General features: G+C 44.7%; 1 long non-coding RNA gene across 1 annotated transcript; it reads right to left on the bottom strand.

The window, feature by feature from the left end:
* Positions 1 to 5,767: 5,767 nt before the first annotated feature.
* LOC138975240 (uncharacterized) lies at positions 5,768 to 17,953 on the bottom strand. The gene is made up of 3 exons (XR_011458567.1): positions 17,687 to 17,953; positions 11,771 to 12,024; positions 5,768 to 9,127 (listed from the first exon to the last, which is right to left on the bottom strand). It is a non-coding gene; the product is annotated as an uncharacterized lncRNA (long non-coding RNA).
* Positions 17,954 to 18,768: the final 815 nt, after the last annotated feature.

Raw genomic sequence — 18,768 nt, 5'->3', positions numbered from 1 at the left:
AATCCGTTTACAAACATTGACTATATTCTATACAAGAAACACTTAACAATTGGGTAAAAGGAGGAACAGAATCCGTTAGTCGCCTCATACGACATGCGGGGTGCAGAGAAATAAGGATGTGGAAAAGAAGACTTTTGGTAAGTGAAATAAAGGTGATGGATCCAGTCAGGTAGAAATAAGACAACAAGAAAAGAATTGGAAAACTGCAGGGAATAGTAGGGAGAGTTTTCTTGGAAGGAAATATAGGTGAAAGGAAACTTTTCGCACGATCCACACAATGCAACACAAAAGTATGTTCGGTGTTCCAAATTTTATTTTCTAAAATTACTAAATGAAAAAAGATCTTTGGTTTACTTTCAAAATGCAAAATATTTATCTTCAATTCAAAATCAAAAGCTACACAACTAGAGTTCAAAACAGATTAACAAAACTCAATGACAAATCCAAATAGTCTTTTTAATTTTGTTTGTTTGTTTGTTTGTTTATTTGTTGCTTAACGTCCAGCCGACTACGCAGAGCCATATCAGGACGAGGAAGGGGGGGATGAAGGGGGCCACTTGTCAAGCGATTCCTGTTTACAAATGCACTAACCCATTACTTGTGTCCCAGCAGGCTTTAGTAAAACTAAATTAATACCTACTGGAAGATTACCAGTTTCCAGTATGTTAAAATAGGCTTAACCTATCTACTGCTGGACTTACATCAGAACACTAACAGATTAAACTATACATGAATCGTGAGACAAGCGGCAAGAGAAGAGATTTTTGGAAAAAATACAGGTGAATGAGCAAGAAGGCAGAAAAAAGAAAAGAATTCATGAAGAAAAAGAGAGCATGACAGGAAAGAGGAACTAAAAATCTACCTAACAGCAAACTAGAAAGCTCCTGCGGTTCCAAAAACAGGAGGGGCCTTTAATTTCATAACCGCAGTGCCCCTCTGCGGGAAGTCTTTTTGATCAGAAAAAAGAATGTTACCCCTAAAACAAAACAATAACAACATAAGTATACTTCAACAACAAAAATAATCAAAGAATACTAATTTCAATTTCATTCAGAACACCTTTTTTGTCAACACAACAAACAAACAAACAACTATGCCAACATAATAATGACAAAACATAATACAAAACAATACAAATATGGTTATGACAGGAAAACTGGAACGCCTTATAAAATATATCATGTAAATCATGATACAGGAATATACAACCGCATAAGAATATGAATTCAATCACCACCTCTGATGCCTGTGATTCCAAATTCCTTTTCGCATGGACAAGAAGTTCTGCTTTGATGAATTCTAGGTCAAGTAAAATCAAAACCAAATCAAAACTTTACTACAGTCGACTCCGGTTAATCGGCCACTTTTGGGACTGACTGAATTATGGCCGATTATCCGAAGTGGCCGATTATCCGAACATCGCATCGGGAAGTTCCTCAGAACAAAAATGTCGGATGTTGGAAGTTACTTATGGTAGCGGAAAGCGAAAGTTTCGTGCATTGGCATAAGTGCTCTACATGTCTCCAAAGAATGTGTCCAGTGTCGTCTGCTTCTGTTTGGCACAGGCACGTTTCCTCACTGCAGCACAGACAACGTCCAGGCAATGCAGTTCTTCTTCCCCGAAGGCATTTTCCAGGGCGCACCAATCAACCAATGCCTCGTCCACTTCATCGTCTTTTCCTCCTCTTTTCCTTTTCTTTGAGACAGACAAGCGTCCACCTACAGCTTCACTCCTGAGATGATCCTCGTCGTTAATCCATCGACAAAGGGTTTTTCTTGGGACCCTTAACTGATTTGCAAGCTGCAATTTTGATGTGTTAGGCGGATATCCTTTCACTTTGTCCAAGAATTCAAGTTTTTCCAAGACGCTGTAGTCTTTCTTTTTCGTCGCCATGGTTTGTGCAAAGAGGCTTTCGGCACAAGCAAGTCAGTGTTTGACTGTCAGTTGTTTCGATCACAGTGTGTAAACTCAGTAAACTCACTGGCAGACCTTTGTGCTGTCATGTGAGTAATGATCAGTCAACCACTCACAAAAACGTGAAAAGTGTGAGGTGGCCGTTTAGCCGATGTGCAAAGTTTTCGTGGTGGCCGATTAACCGAACATTTTAACACATAACTATATGAAGAAAAGATTCGGTCCCAGGGAAAATTGGCCAATTATCCAAAATTGGCCGATTATCCGGATGGCCGATTAGCCGGAATTGACTGTACGTCCAAAAGTGACAAGCTAAAAGCTTCATCACTCATAGAAAAACTAAGACACTCAATGCCTTAAATTCTTCTCAAAATGACCGAGAAACATTCCATGTCACTTATGACTAAAAAGCCTGCTGGTATACAAAATAATGCACATGCTTACCATCCAGTGCTGATCAGTTGGGTCTTCAGGTTCCTTACGAAGCGAACCCAGCGGGTCCGTATTGGACAAGTCTTGTCCGAGGCTGTCGCCACCAATACAGGCGCCCCCCAAGGCTGCGTGCTGTCTCCCACGCTCTTCACGCTGTACACCGCCGACTGTCGCCTCGGGGATCTTGTCAACCTGCTGCTGAAGTTTGCAGACGACACATCCCTGTCAGGTCTCATCCTGAAGAACGACGAATCGGCGTACAGACACGCAGTGGAGGAGCTGGTGCAGTGGTGCGACGACAACTTCCTGGACTCGCGCTCAACGTGAGCAAGACGAAGGAACTCATCATGGACTTCCGACGAACCAAGTCCGCCGTCGACCCCATCATCATCAAGGGCGAACCAGTCGAGATGGTGGATACCTACAAGTATCTGGGCACCATCATCGACAACCAGCTCGACTGGTCGCCAAACGTGGACGCCGTGTGCAAGCGGGCAAACCAGAGGCTCTTCTTCCTGAGGAAGCTGCGGCAGTTCCACGTCGACCCACAGATCCTCCACCTCTTCTACCAGGCGACTATTCAGAGTGTCGTCTCCTTCAACCAGCTCTGCTACCACAGCAGTGCAAAGAAAGGCGACATGGAAAGGTTGGAGAAGATTGTGAAGAGAGCAGGCTCCATCATTGGCTCTGAGCTTCAGCCTCTCAGCACTCGATTCCCGAGTGTGGCGCTGAAGAAGCTGAGCATGATCCGCTCTGACGACCGCCACCCTCTGCACCAGGCGCTCGCATCGTGCGAGCCCACGCGTGAGTCATCACGCCGTTTGAGGTGCTGGCGGGCCAGGACGAACCGGATGAGGGACTCGTTCCTCCCGATGGCTGTACGACTCTACAACCAGTCCCTGTGAATGTGACAGTATGCTAGATAGACTTGAGTGCTGTAAAATTTGACTGTGAGGACTATGGGTGATGTGAACTGTGATGTGAGGACTATGGGTGATGTGAACTGTGACTGCGGAAGGACAATGAGTGCTGTGAACTGTGACTTGGAGGACTATGGGTGATGTGTAGTAGGTGTGAGCGATGGTAGAGTAGAGGACGTGTGATTGGCGGGGGGGGGTAAGAGTGAAATGTTGACGTCTGTTTACTTTGTATGATGGGGGGGGGGGGGGGGGGGGTTATGATGTAATGTAATGTATGTTGATGTACTATGTGTTGATTGCGTATGTATGGGGGTTATGATGTAATGTATATGTATGATGATGTATTCTGTGTCGATTGTGAATGTATGGTGGGGTGGGGGGGGTATGATGTAATTTAATGTACGATGATATATTTGGTGTTTGATAGTGTATGATTGTTTGTTAGTTGTAGATTATAGTACGATGTTTGATGTTGTAATGTTTGTGCGTGTGTTATAATGCAATATGTTATGACGTAATGTGTGATGATGTATTCGGTGTTTGATAGTGGATGTATGCTTGTTAGTTGTAGATCTAGTACGATGTTTGAGGCTGTAATGTTTGAGCGGGTGTCATATGTAGCCGTACGAGGGTTCCAGTGTGTGAGTTGTGCATGGCCGGGCGCTAGAGTGCTGCATGAATGAGTAAGTGCATGTGGAGTTGTATGGCTGGGTGAATTGTGGGTTGCGTACGTCCGAGGGGCACATGTAGCCTGTGTGTCTGAAGTAGTGGGTATGTGTGCGTAAGGGTGTGTTGATATTGAACTTCAGTTGTTGCTTTGTAAATGTCTATGTATCAGTGTATTATGTCTTGCCACACACATGCCAAATTTCCTTGTATTGATGAGGACAATAAAATTTCTTGTATCTTGTATCTTGTATTTACATAACTTGTATGGTAATTCCTTTTTCCATCAAAAAGAAAGACTATGTTCCATTTCTGTCAACCATATAATAATCAAACACTTAAAACACATATTCATTTCCAGGCAAATCAACAGTGAACACACAGCAACTCCTCAAGCCATGTAGCAGGATGCATAACTCATAAAGGCGGGAAAAACAAATACTATCAACTAAAATACTAAAACAAATACAAAAACTATATTTCTAATCATCTAATTCTTAAAATACATCTCTTACAACTCTATCTACACAATGCAATACCTATTTCATCTTGTCACTTCAGTTTCGTTTAATAAATAATCTTCTCCGTTATTCAAGATGACCATGCACATGGTTCTTTGCATTCTATGACTGACCATCTTATGTGATATCATATCCAAATAATCTTTCAAAACTACAAAACCCTGTATCAAATAAACTTGGGAAACAATGCACACAGACTCTAAGAAACAAACCAACACAATATACAAGCAATTGCTCACCTGAGTTAAGAATAAAACATTTGGAAGTCACGAGCATGAAAATCTGGCTCTGGATGAAAATGTCTGGTACTTAAAGAGGAAGTAGAATTAATTAGCAGTTGCCAATGAAAAATAACTTTAAATAATAATTATAACTGACTACTTTAAAAACAAAACAGCTAAGCCTAAAAACTCATTAAAATAAACAAATAACATCAATAATCCTTTGTCACTAAATTTACTAAGACACAACATTCCTGAATTCCTGATAATTAAAGGGAAGTAATCATGATGTTTCATATGTCAAGAAGTCCGCCCCGTGATCGGGAGGTCGTGGGTTCAAACCACGGCCGGGTCATACCTAAGACTTTAAAATTGGCAATCTAGTGGCTGCTCCGCCTGGCGTCTGGCATTATGGGGTTAGTGCTAGGACTGGTTGGTCCGGTGTCAGAATAATGTGACTGGGTGAGACATGAAGCCTGTGCTGCGACTTCTGTCTTGTGTGTGGCGCACGTTATATGTCAAAGCAGCACCGCCCTGATATGGCCCTTCGTGGTCGGCTGGGCGTTAAGCAAACAAACAAACAAAAAATATGTCAAGAACAAACACAGCTTTCCTTCTCTTACACTAGATAGACTATTAACCAATTTAGTTTACACAAATCATGGTAACCAAAAGTACTTTGTAAAATGTGAAAGAATGAATAAGAATGAATACTTTCACAGGTTTACAATTACATCATGCTTATTGGAATACCTTTACCTTGTGATACCATCACATGCACGTGCTTTGTGGGTCGTGGACGACCCTGAGCCTCACAAAATCGTCTTTATCTCTGAATCTATTTGTAGTTTTTGATTGAGACTTCATATAATCTGGGTGGACTTGCGCTCGGAATCGAGAGGTTGCGTGTTCGACCCTGGGTCAGGCCGCTATTTTCTCCCCCCTTTCCTAACCTAGGTGGTGGGTTCAAGTGCTAGTCTTTCGGATGAGACGAAAAACCGAGGTCCCTTCGTGTACACTATATTGGGGTGTGCACGTTAAAGATCCCACGATTGACAAAAGGGTCTTTCCTGGCAAAATTGTATAGGCCTAGATAAAAAAATGTCCACCAAAATACCTGTGTGACTTGGAATAATAGGCCGTGAAAAGTAGGATATGCGCCGAAATGGCTGCGATCTGCTGGTCGATGTGAATGCGTGATGTATTGTGTAAAAAATTCCATCTCACACGGCATAAATAAATCCCTGCGCCTTGAATATGTGCGCGATATAAATTGCATTAAAAAAAAAATTTTAAAAAATCCCTGCGCTTAGAACTGTACCCACGTAATACGCGCGATATAAGCCTCATATTGATTGATTGATAATCTCCAATCACCATACGACCATCCAATTGCCCAACTTTTAAAAGATTATCTTTGTAAACAAACAAGGAGGTCATGGGTTCGAACCCCGGCCGGGTCATACCTAAGACTTTAAAATTGGCAATCTACTGTGGCTGCTCCGCCTGGCGTCTGGCATTATGGGGTTCGTGCTAGGACTGGTTGGTCCGGTGTCAGAATAATATGACTGGGTGAGACATGAAGCCTGTGCTGCGACTTCTGTCTTGTGTGTGGCGCACGTTATATTATGTCAAAGCAGCATCGCCCTGATATGGCCCTTCGAGGTCGGCTGGGCGTTAAGCAAACAAACAACAAACAAACAAATAACATTTCTTACATACTGCTTGACTAAAATCTTTACAAACATTGACTATATTCTATACAAGAAACACTTAACAAGGGTAAAAGGAGAAACAGAATCTGTTAGTCGCCTCTTACGACATGCTGGGGAGCATCGGGTAAATTCTTCCCCCTAACCCGCGGGGGGTATGCAACAACATGTGTCGCTCCAAATGATATTTACACCTAGCATCACACTCTGTACATGAATATGTTTTATTTTACACCTAGCATCACACTCTGTACATGAATATGTTTTAACTCCTGTATGTAACAACATGTGTTTCTTCAAATGACCAGACAGTCTAAACCTAGCATCAAACTCTGCACATGCATGTTTATTCTCCCCTGTATGTGTCAACATGTGTCTCTTCAAAGAAACAGACTTTAATCCTAGCATCACACTCTGTACATGCATGTTTATTCTCTCCTGTATGTGTCAACGTGTGTCTCGTCAAAGAAACAGACGGTGTAAACCTAGCATCACACTCTGTACATGCATGTTTTTTCTCTTGTATATATATATATGTATATATGTGTCAACATGTGTCTCTTCAAAGAAACAGACTGTAAACCTAGCATCACACTCTGTTCATGCATGTTTATTCTCTCCTGTATGAATTAACATGTCTTTCTTCAAATGACCAGACAGTCTAAACCCAGCATCACACTCTGTTCATGCATGTTTTTTCTCTCCTGTATGTATTAACATGCGTTTCTTCAAATGACCAGACAGTCTAAACCTAGCAGCACACTCTGCACAGGTATGTTTTTTCTCTTCTGTATGTACCAACATGTGTCGCTTCAAATAACAAAACTCTGTGAACATAGCACCACAATCATCACACTCTATATGCATGGTTTTTTTTCTCTTGTTGAATGTATCAACATGTGTCGCTTCAAATTACCAGACTGTGTAAACCTAGCACCACACTCTGCACAGGCATGTTTTTTCTCTCCTGTATGTATTAACATGTGTTTCTTCAAATTACCAGACTTTGTAAACCTAGCATCACACTCTGCACAGGCATATTTTTTCTCTCTTGTTGAATGTATCAACATGTGTTGCTTCAAATAACTAGGCAGTTTAAACCTAGCATCACACTCTGCACACGTATGTTTTTTCTCTCTTGTTGAATGTATCAACATGTGTTGCTTCAAATAACTAGGCAGTTTAAACCTAGCATCACACTCTGCACAGGCATGTTTTTTCTCTCCTGTATGTATTAACACGTGTTGCTTCAAATGACAAGACTGTTTAAACCTAGCATCACACTCTGCACACGTATGTTTTTTCTCTCCTGTATGTAATAACATGTGTTGCTTCAAATAACTAGGCAGTTTAAACCTAGCATCACACTCTGTACATGCATGTTTTTTCTCTCTTGTTGAATGTATTAACATGTGTTGCTTCAAACGACCAGACAGTTTAAACCTAGCATCACACTCTGCACAGGCATGTTTTTTCTCTCCTGTATGTCTTAACATGTGTTTCTTCAAATGACTAGACAGTTTAAACCTAGCATCACACTCTGCACAGGCATGTTTTTTCTCTCCTGTATGTATTAACATGTGTTTCTTCAAATGACTAGACAGTTTAAACCTAGCATCACACTCTGTACATGGATATGTTTTAACTCCTGAATGTAACAACATGTGTTTCTTCAAATGACCAGACAGTCTAAACCTAGCATCACACTCTGCACAGGCATGTTTTTTCTCTCCTGTATGTATTAACATGTGTTTCTTCAAATGACTAGACAGTTTAAACCTAGCATCACACTCTGCACAGGCATATTTTTTCTTTCCAATATGTGTCAACATTTGTCCTTTCAAAGAACCAGACAGTTGAAACCTAGTATCACACTTGTTACATGCATGATCTTTCTCTCGAGTTTGTGTCAACATGTCTTGGCTCAAAGAACTAGTCAACACAGAGCTGGCATCAACCTTTTTACAGGTGTGTTTTCTCTCTTCTATATGTGCCAAGGAGTCATACTTCAAAGTAACAGAACCTGTGTTGGATGTGTTCTGTGATTCTTGTGTCTCCATCTCTTGTTCCAGCCAGGTATCACAGTGAGTGCAGACAGCAGGTTGTGTTTGTAATGGGTCTATCTCTTGTTTCAGCCAGGTATAATTGTGAGTGCTAACCGCAGTCTGTGTTTCTGGTGTCTGTATCTCTTGTTTCAGCCAGATGTCACAGTGAGTGCTGACTGCAGTCTGTGTTTCTGGTGTCTGTATCTCTTGTTTCAGCCAGGTATCACTGTGAGTGCTGACTGCAGTCTGTGTTTCTGGTGTGTGTATCTCTTGTTTCAGCCAGGTGTCACTGTGAGTGCTGACTGCAGCCTGTTTTACTGGTGTGTGTATCTCTTGTTTCAGCCAGGTATCACAGTGAGTGCTGACTGCAGCCTGTGTTACTGGTGTCTGTATCTCTTGTTCCAGCCAGGTATCACAGTGAGTGTCCATTGCAGTCTCTGTTTCTAATGTCTGTATCTCTTGTTTCAGCCAGGTATCACTGTGAGTGTTGACTGCAGCCTGTGTTTCTGGTGTCTGTATCTCTTGTTTCAGCCAGGTATCACTGTGAGTGCTGACTGCAGTCTGTGTTTGTGGTGTCTGTATCTCTTGTTTCAGCCAGGTATCACTGTGAGTGCTGACTGCAGCTTGTCCTTCCAATTTCTGCACTATAGACTCAGTAGCTTTTACATTTCTGGTTACAACCTCTCCTTCCTGTACTGGAAAGGAAAGCAAGACCAATGTCAGATGATCAGGTAAATCTTGTCAATTAGAGTACTGTGATGTACCAGGTAAATTAAGTCTCTTGATATCAGACGTCGTCACAGAATTTTGGCATAACTCATTTTAGACAGCTTTCCAGAAGAAGGCCAACAATGATTAATTTTATCATAAAAGATTAAACTATTTGTTCCTGGTTTGAATAGAAAGAAATTAAAGAGAATGTTGTATTGGCCATCATATTTCAGAGACTATTTCTCATAAAGAATGATTTACTAAGTCTGAAGCACAAAAACATCAAAATCGCCAAGAATCGAGTTACGCCAAAATTCCACAACAGCGATATAATTTGTTGTAATATCTCCATTAATTGGCAGTCAGTTGCTATTTTAAGTTTTGCTTACAACTCTGTTCCTGAGGAAAATGCCTCTTTCTGAGTCCAGCATTCACAATGCAGTCTGTACACAATTGTTCTGTTGATTTTTACAACAGTTAAAAGCACAGTAATTAGCCTCCCATAAACCCTCACAGACACTGTCAGGCTTTTAGTACACACAGTACCAACACCCTTGCATTAAACACTCACCGCTTCAGACCTGCCTACCTCCAAAAATTACAAGGAGTAATGAGCCCAGCCAAAATGAGTAATCTGGTGGTAGAAAAATTAGTTTTTCGTTGACAAAAGTAACGGCCATCGGTGGGTGTGACTAAAAGGAGAACCCAAATAAAGAATATGACACTGCCTTGCCTGTAGACATCCTCATTTTTCTCCCAACAGAGAAATAGTTGTTCATAAAGTCTTGCAGGACACAAACATTCTTCTGCCCACTTTCTGTTCATATTCATTAATTCAGTTGATTCACAAAAATAAAATGTCAAAAACGACCCTAGAACACAGCTATGGGAAACTATGCACACTGATTGGAACGATCTAGGATGATGTGGTTGTTTGTCCCGAGATGCTTCGCACAGTCATTCTTTCCTCCGTGTGCACATGAAAAATCACTGTGGCAAAAAAAACCAAAAAAAACACGTGGCTTGGTCCTTTAGATAGAGGTGTTTGCCAGAGCTAGCCACTCTCGGTAACAGTGATTAAACCGCAGGACTCTGAGACGTTCGCAAAAACCCAGTCTTGAACGGAAGAAGAAGAAGGTCTTAGGCATGGCCGAGATTTTGAGTAGCTAGTTTTGTACTTCTGTTGAACGGCTTTCTCCATTTTCGCTGATATCGGACCACCACTGTAAAACAGTTTCCTTGTCAGACTCTGACTGAGACTCTTCGTCCGTCTCATGAAGATTTTTCGCCAACGCTTCATTGCACTGCAAAAGACGTCGTCTACCTTGCTTGCATATAATGTGAACAGACCGGAAATGCGCATCATGCATGTGCGTTCGCAAAGCTCGGCGAGAGCAAAAATATGGATTAGATTTATATCGGGACAAAATGCGAAAAATTGTATTTTCTGTTTCTTAAAGCGGAAAGCGTAGTGGCGTAGTTTGGAATAAAAATCGTAGTAAATTACGCCCAAATCATAAGGGTAGGGAAGTCTGACCATCCGATTGTCTGATCAAAATTAATTCTTTCAAAATTGCTCGCTCTTTACGTGGGGCACCTAGGATGTTCTCAAGCGGTGAGTGTTTAAACTAAAGGGTGTTTGTACTGTGTGTAAAAGCCTGACAGATACTGATGTGCATTGAGCCCCTAGGGCTTTCAGTCATACCCGAGGCAGATATCCGTTCGAAAAAATACCAAGTTTCACTGGCCAAATCTCACAAATTTAGCCAGCCGGGCGAATACCTCCAAGAAAGTCACAAGCTGGCTAAAAATTCTCAAGCCCAATAAATGACAGACAAGCAAACCTTGAAAGAGTGATATATATGGTATGGATAATTTTTAGACGTAGGGCCTATATTTATACACACTAAATAGCGATGGTACGTACGATCGGCAACTGGACAGAGCTCAGCTGACATCTTATCTGGCTTCTAAGCACTGTTTGTCACTGACACAAGTTGCAATGAGCAATCTTTATTTTGCGCGACTTAGTGACCTGTTCCAAATTTAGCAATATTGTTCCAAACCGAATTGCCTTTATTCTGATTTTATTTTTCTTAAGAATTTTGAACAAAATAAATAGCACCAACATCTTCCCATCGAAACATACCACTTTCGTCTCAAATATTCCGAATGGGGCCCCAATCACTTGTCAATGTTCTGCTTGTTTCTTTTTTTTCAACATCACTTTTCAATACAAACTGGCTTCCACTATATCACGGTCATACACGACCGGGAGATGGATTTGGCCATCCTTGATTACGGAAGAAGATTGTAAAAGATGGTATGTGGGTCCATATGTTGGCATACCTCACACAGCCGTGAACCCAAGAACCTGTTCACGGAAAATGTTAATTACATTTTGGTAGGAGATGCGCATTGGCAAGCCGCATACAGTTTTGTTTGGCCAGCAACACTAAAGGTATGTGAAGGAATCTTTGTGATTTTACAGACTCTTATTCTGCAAAACCGTACTAATAGTCATTGTCTTGTCCTTTCAAAGCATGTTCCAAGAACTTTCATTCTTTTTCCTTGTTTTTGCGATTTTACCTTGCGAGAAATAACCTAAGATCTTTTATTGGCCTTACCGTGTGCACTAGGATCAGGAATGTGCCAACAATGTTGTGTCTCTTCAGCAACATCAATCTCTATTTTCACGTCTGAAACAATGGCCGAGTCTCCTTCCTCCATGCTGTAGTTAGAAGACATGGTCCCTGACTGTTCGCTGTTTAAGGTGTTGACATGCAGTCAGGACTGTTCACTGGTCAAGGCATTGACAATCACTGAGTGTTCACAGTACAAGGTGTTGATGGTCCCTGAGTGGTCATTGTCCAAGGTACTGCTGCAACCAAAAATAAGACAAGACGCGTCAAGCGATTTTAAAAACATAGTCAATCTGTTGACCTCAAGCTTACAGGGATGGCCAAATCTCAAGATTCTAACTGGTCAGCCGGGCTAGTAACTTGCCGCCAGAAATGTTACTAGCACGAAACAAATCATGAAAAAAGCAACACAGCAATTTCTTTTCTTTCTTTATTTGGTGTTTAACGTAGTTTTCAACCGTTCAAGGTTATATATATCGCAACGGAACACAGCGATAGTATGCATGATTGTTAGATTTAATTAAACACACTAACTAGTTGTTAAAGAAAATAGCTGTTTTTGACTAGAATGCCTCAGATTATAAAACGATTCTTGTTCAGAAGGGTTTTATAGGGTATGTGCCTGTAGTGAGTAGATTCCCTGGTGACAAAGTTAATCAGGGAACTCACAGTGGTGACAAAGTTAATCAGGGAACTGTGGTGACAAAGTTAATCAGGAAACTGTGGTGACAAACTTAATCAGGGAACTGTGGTGACAAACTTAATCAGCAAACTGTGGTGACAAACTCAAACTTAATCAGGAAACTGTGGTTTCAAATGTAATCAAGAAACTGGTGGTGACAAAGTTAATCAGGAAACTGTGGTGACAAACTTAATCAGGGAACTGTGGTGACAAACTTAATCAGCAAACTGTGGTGACAAACTCAAACTTAATCAGGAAACTGTGGTTTCAAATGTAATCAAGAAACTGGTGGTGACAAAGTTAATCAGGAAACTGTGGTGACAAACTTAATCAGGAAACTGTGGTTTCAAATGTAATCAAGAAACTGGTGGTGACAAAGTTAATCAGGAAACTGTGGTGACAAACTTAATCAGGGAACTGTGGTGACAAACTTAATCAAGGAACTGTGGAGAATAGAGCTGTCTCGCTCCTTTGATCAGGTCCTGTGTAGTCATTACAGTGAGGAAGACGGTCAGTGTCCAGAAGACGTCTTGTGGGACTAGATGATTTTAAGTTTGAACAACGTTTTTTAAAAAAAAAGAGTTCTTTTTGGCGTTTTCCGATTTCGGATATTTTCGCAAAAAGGAACACACTATCTCCTCCCTATCAAACTCAAACCACTCTCTTATCTCTCCACTATCGGTATTCACGCACCTGTGGTCTTTAAAAGACCGATCTCGTGTTTTCTTGGAATTATTTTGCCTTATTTTCTTTGTCAGTCTATTTTTTTTTTAAATTTAGCCGGCTCTCCGGTTGACAAATTGTACCACCACATGGCCGTAGATCCGACTGTAGCCAAAGTAGAGGAAACGGGGTCAGCGGGACCGAGAATTATACCATTACAGAAAAGAAAAGTTGCTGCAATGTCGCTGTGATCTAAACACATCACGGGTAGCTGCAAGTGTAATCTTGGCATGAGCATCGTGACAATATTGCGGGTAGCTGCAACCTTAGCGCGAGCCTTGCGACAACATTGCGGGTAGCTGCAACCTTGGCGTGAGCCTCGCGACAACATCGCGGGTAGCTGCAACCTTGGCGTGAGCCTCGCGACAACATTGCGGGTAGCTGCAACCTTGGCATGAGCATCACGACAATATCGCGGGTAGCTGCAACCTTGGCGTGAGCCTCGCGACAACATCGCGGGTAGCTGCAACCTTGGCATGAGCCTCACGACAACATTGCGGGTAGCTGCAACCTTGGCGTGAGCCTCGCGACAACATCGCGGGTAGCTGCAACCTTGGCGTGAGCCTCGCGACAACATTGCGGGTAGCTGCAACCTTGGCGTGAGCCTCGCGACATCACGGGTAGCTGCAACCTTGGCGTTAGCCTCGCGACAACATCGCGGGTAGCTGCCACCTTGGCGTGAGCCTCCCGACAACATCGCGGGTAGCTGCAACCTTGGCGTGAGCCTCGCAACATCGCGGGTAGCTGCAACCTTGGTGTGAGCCTCCCGACAACATCGCGGATAGCTGCAACCTTGGCGTGAGCCTCCCGACAACATCGCGGGTAGCTGCAACCTTGGCGTGAGCCTCGCGACAACATCGCGGGTAGCTGCAATCTTGGCGTGAGCCTCGCGACAACATCGCGGGTAGTTGCAACCTTGGCATGAGCCTCACGACAACATTGCGGGTAGCTGCAACCTTGGCGTGAGCCTCGCGACAACATCGCGGGTAGCTGCAACCTTGGCGTGAGCCTCGCGACAACATCGCGGGTAGCTGCCACCTTGGCGTGAGCCTCCCGACAACATCGCGGGTAGCTGCAACCTTGGCGTGAGCCTCGCAACATCGCGGGTAGCTGCAACCTTGGTGTGAGCCTCCCGACAACATCGCGGGTAGCTGCAACCTTGGCGTGAGCCTCCCGACAACATCGCGGGTAGCTGCAACCTTGGCGTGAGCCTCCCGACAACATCGCGGGTAGCTGCAACCTTGGCATGAGCCTCGCGACAACATCGCGGGTAGCTGCAACCTTGGCGTGGGCCTCGCGACAACATTGCGGGTAGCTGCAACCTTGGCGTGAGCCTCGCGACAACATCGCGGGTAGCTGCAACCTTGGCGTGAGCCTCCCGACAACATCGCGGGTAGCTGCAACCTTGGCGTGGGCCTCGCGACAACATCGCGGGTAGCTGCAACCTTGGCGTGGGCCTCGCGACAATATCGCGGGTAGCTGCAACCTTGGCGTGAGCCTCCCGACAACATCGCGGGTAGCTGCAACCTTGGCGTGAGCCTCCAACTACATCGCGGGTAGCTGCAGCCTTGGTGTGAGCCTCCAACAACATCGCGGGTAGCTGCAACCTTGGCGTGAGCCTCCCGACAACATCGCGGGTAGCTGCAACCTTGGCGTGAGCCTCGCGACCACATCGCGGGTAGCTGCAACCTTGGCGTGAGCCTCGCGACAACATCGCGGGTAGCTGCCACCTTGGCGTGAGCCTCCCGACAACATCGCGGGTAGCTGCAACCTTGGCGTGAGCCTCGCAACATCGCGGGTAGCTGCAACCTTGGTGTGAGCCTCCCGACAACATCGCGGATAGCTGCAACCTTGGCGTGAGCCTCCCCACAACATCGCGGGTAGCTGCAACTTTGGCGTGAGCCTCCCGACAACATCGCGGGTAGCTGCAACCTTGGCGTGAGCCTCGCGACAACATCGCGGGTAGCTGCAACCTTGGCGTGAGCCTCGCGACAACATTGCGGGTAGCTGCAACCTTGGCGTGAGCCTCGCGACATCGCGGGTAGCTGCAACCTTGGCGTGAGCCTCCCGACAACATCGCGGGTAGCTGCAACCTTGGCGTGAGCCTCGCAACATCGCGGGTAGCTGCAACCTTGGTGTGAGCCTCCCGACAACATCGCGGGTAGCTGCAACCTTGGCGTGAGCCTCCCGACAACATCGCGGGTAGCTGCAACCTTGGCGTGAGCCTCGCGACAACATCGCGGGTAGCTGCAACCTTGGCGTGAGCCTCGCGACCACATCGCAGGTAGCTGCAACCTTGGCGTGAGCCTCGCGACAACATCGCGGGTAGTTGCAACCTTGGCATGGGCCTCGCGACAACATCGCGGGTAGCTGCAACCTTGGCGTGGGCCTCCCGACAACATCGCGGGTAGCTGCAACCTTGGCGTGAGCCTCGCGACAACATCGCGGATAGCTGCAACCTTGGCGTGAGCCTCGCGACAACATCGCGGGTAGCTGCAACCTTGGCGTGAGCCTCCCGACAACATCGCGGGTAGCTGCAACCTTGGCGTGAGCCTCCAACAACATCGCGGGTAGCTGCAGCCTTGGCGTGAGCCTCCAACAACATCGCGGGTAGCTGCAACCTTGGCGTGAGCCTCCCGACAACATCGCGGGTAGCTGCAACCTTGGCGTGAGCCTCGCGACCACATCGCGGGTAGCTGCAACCTTGGCGTGAGCCTCGCGACAACATCGCGGGTAGCTGCAACCTTGGCGTGAGCCTTGCGACAACATCGCGGGTAGCTGCAACCTTGGCGTGAGCCTCGCGACCACATCGCGGGTAGCTGCAACCTTGGCGTGAGCCTTGCGACAACATCGCGGGTAGCTGCAACCTTGGCGTGAGCCTGGCGACAACATCGCGGGTAGCTGCAACCTTGGCTTGGGCCTCGCGACAACATCGCGGGTAGCTGCAACCTTGGCGTGAGCCTCGCGACAACATCGCGGGTAGCTGCAACCTTGGCGTGAGCCTCCCGACAACATCGCGGGTAGCTGCAACCTTGGCGTGAGCCTCGCGACCACATCGCGGGTAGCTGCAACCTTGGCGTGAGCCTCGCGACAACATCGCGGGTAGCTGCAACCTTGGCGTGAGCATCGCGACAACATCGCGGGTAGCTGCAACCTTGGTGTGAGCCTCGCGACAACATCGCGGGTAGCTGCAACCTTGGTGTGAGCCTCGCGACAACATCGCGGGTAGCTGCAACCTTGGCGTGAGCCTCGCGACAACATCGCGGGTAGCTGCAACCTTGCGACAAGCTGCAACCTTGGCGTGGGCCTCACGACAACATCGCGGGTAGCTGCAACCTGCGAAAATGTACTCACCAGAGAGCATTGTCTTCTTTACCAGTTAAACCAACCATTTGTTTCAGCAACTTTACACGCATTTATTAATAATAATAATAAAACATTCTTTTATAGCGCTGTTCACCGCCGAATGGCAGTCTCATGGCGCTTTACATTAGACATAAAAGATTACAAGATGTAACATAGACTATGGCGCAACAAATTAAACAACAATTAACAACTAGTCAACAAGCAAACTTATCATTTAGCACATTCACTCACAAGTCATGGATGCACATATTAAACCACAGCTTCAATGTCCTAACTACAGCATTTGACAAGTAGATGAACATTTCTACTCGCCAGTTACATGTCTGTATTCGCAATGGCGAGTAAAATACTCGCCACTTTCAGGGCTGTTATGTATAACCAATTTTCCCCCCACCATTTCCGCAGCCATTCCCCACTTTCAGGGGATGCACTCTTTGTATAATTTTCAAACATGGATAACACGATCTTTTCCGTGCGCATTGGTCTTGTGCTTCTGCTTGCGTGTACACACCAAGCGGAATAAAAAAAATTAAGGCACTAGCAGATTGATCTGCGCATAAGTTGACCTGGGATATATATCAGAAAAATCCCCAGCCTTACGCCACCAGACGCAGCCTGTATTCCAACCCACGACCTTCCGTTTGGGAGGTGGGCGCCTTATCCTCTGGGCCATTGCGCCCATCATGTGCAGCAAAAAGCCCGATATTTTGCTCACCGAAAAAAAGTATCCGAATAAAATCAGAAAAGTTAGTTTCATAAAAATCTGTCTGGTAGTTTTCCTGGAATTGTTCAACACATCTACACACACACATGTACACAAACTCGGCTTTGCACTCCTGCTTTGCTAATTTCGAATGCTCTACTCCGATGTTTAAGCGGGCTTAGAATGGCATGTGGTATATATATATACGCTTGAGGCATCGTCAGTGCGCATTTCTTTCGTGTATTCTATTTCTAGGTTTTCGAACGCTCTCTACGACATTACAACTACAAGTACGCCATGGCTGCCAGTTTGCTCCGAAATTACGCCCGGAGAAAACAGACTGAAATGAGCATGTTAAAGGTCCTATGAGTTTAAAGACGCCTGAAGGAAATCATTATCTACTCAGCGTCTTTCAACCCTGACTTACCTATACAAAGAGTAGGGTCCGAACGCAGTCCGCCATTCATGTTGAAAGAATATTTCAAGGGACTGCACTCTCCATCAGTAATGTTGGGCGCAAAGTAAGAATCCGGGACAGAGTTGGAATAATCGGGATTTCCCAAAACCTCATTTGATTTCCAACAAAGCGCCGCATTTCCGGAAACGAGCTGCCTCGTTCTAGAAATGGCTACCCTTCGACTGGCACAAAAAAGTATACCCTTTTTCACAGGTCATGAATAAGGTATATGTAAAAGCAAGGTCTTATACAGGGGAAGTCTTGAATTGAGGGGGGGGGGGGGGGGTAGGGCCTACACTGTGTAACAATTCTCTGACAGTCAGCGCATGCAGCTAGCTAGTTAATTGCTGTTGCACGGTCTTGATCTATTTTGAACACAATTCTTTTTTTCAGAGTAGAGTGTTAGTTTTTTACGACAGGCTGAAATCATCTTTGATTTGACTCAAAATTTTGCAACAATGAATCACATCATGATAGCACACAGACTTTCACATTACGTTTCATGAGCCTAGATTACAATGCAGTGACAAGAGCCTAAGCTCAGTCAATAAAGTGAAGTAATGTTGTATCTGCAGTCCAGAGAGACTGTGTGAGTTTAATATATAATCAATTAAGACTGAATAAAATCATTACAATCGATACTGAGTTACCAATGGCAGTGAGAAGTTATATATCGGAACACTCTTGTTGTGTTGGGATTTTTGTTGTAAAATGTAAGATTTGAAACTGTGACGTTAAAAATTACGTCAAATTGGTGCGTTTTGGTCGCCCGGAGTGGGATGTGACGTTGATCTGTGTTGTTCCAGCCCGCCGAGGTTATGAAAAGTGTTTTTGTTTGTTGTAATTCGGTTGGTTTGGTGCGTTATACAATGCATCTGCATTTTCGAGACTAAGCATTGATCATTTTAAAACGCAAGGATCATCATATGCCAACATGACTTGTATCATTTTACATCGCATTCTAAGAAAGAGCAGAATTCTCACTATGCGCGCGGTACATTTCTAGAATCGCGTAGCGCAAAGTTGGAATTCCTACAATGGCGGCCATTGTT

This window comes from Littorina saxatilis, linkage group LG9 (genome assembly GCF_037325665.1).
Source record: "Littorina saxatilis isolate snail1 linkage group LG9, US_GU_Lsax_2.0, whole genome shotgun sequence".
In the NCBI taxonomy this organism is placed as follows: domain Eukaryota; kingdom Metazoa; phylum Mollusca; class Gastropoda; order Littorinimorpha; family Littorinidae; genus Littorina; species Littorina saxatilis.
The sequence above is the reverse complement of the archived record's forward strand: the minus strand, read 5'-3'. Positions and strand labels throughout refer to the sequence as shown.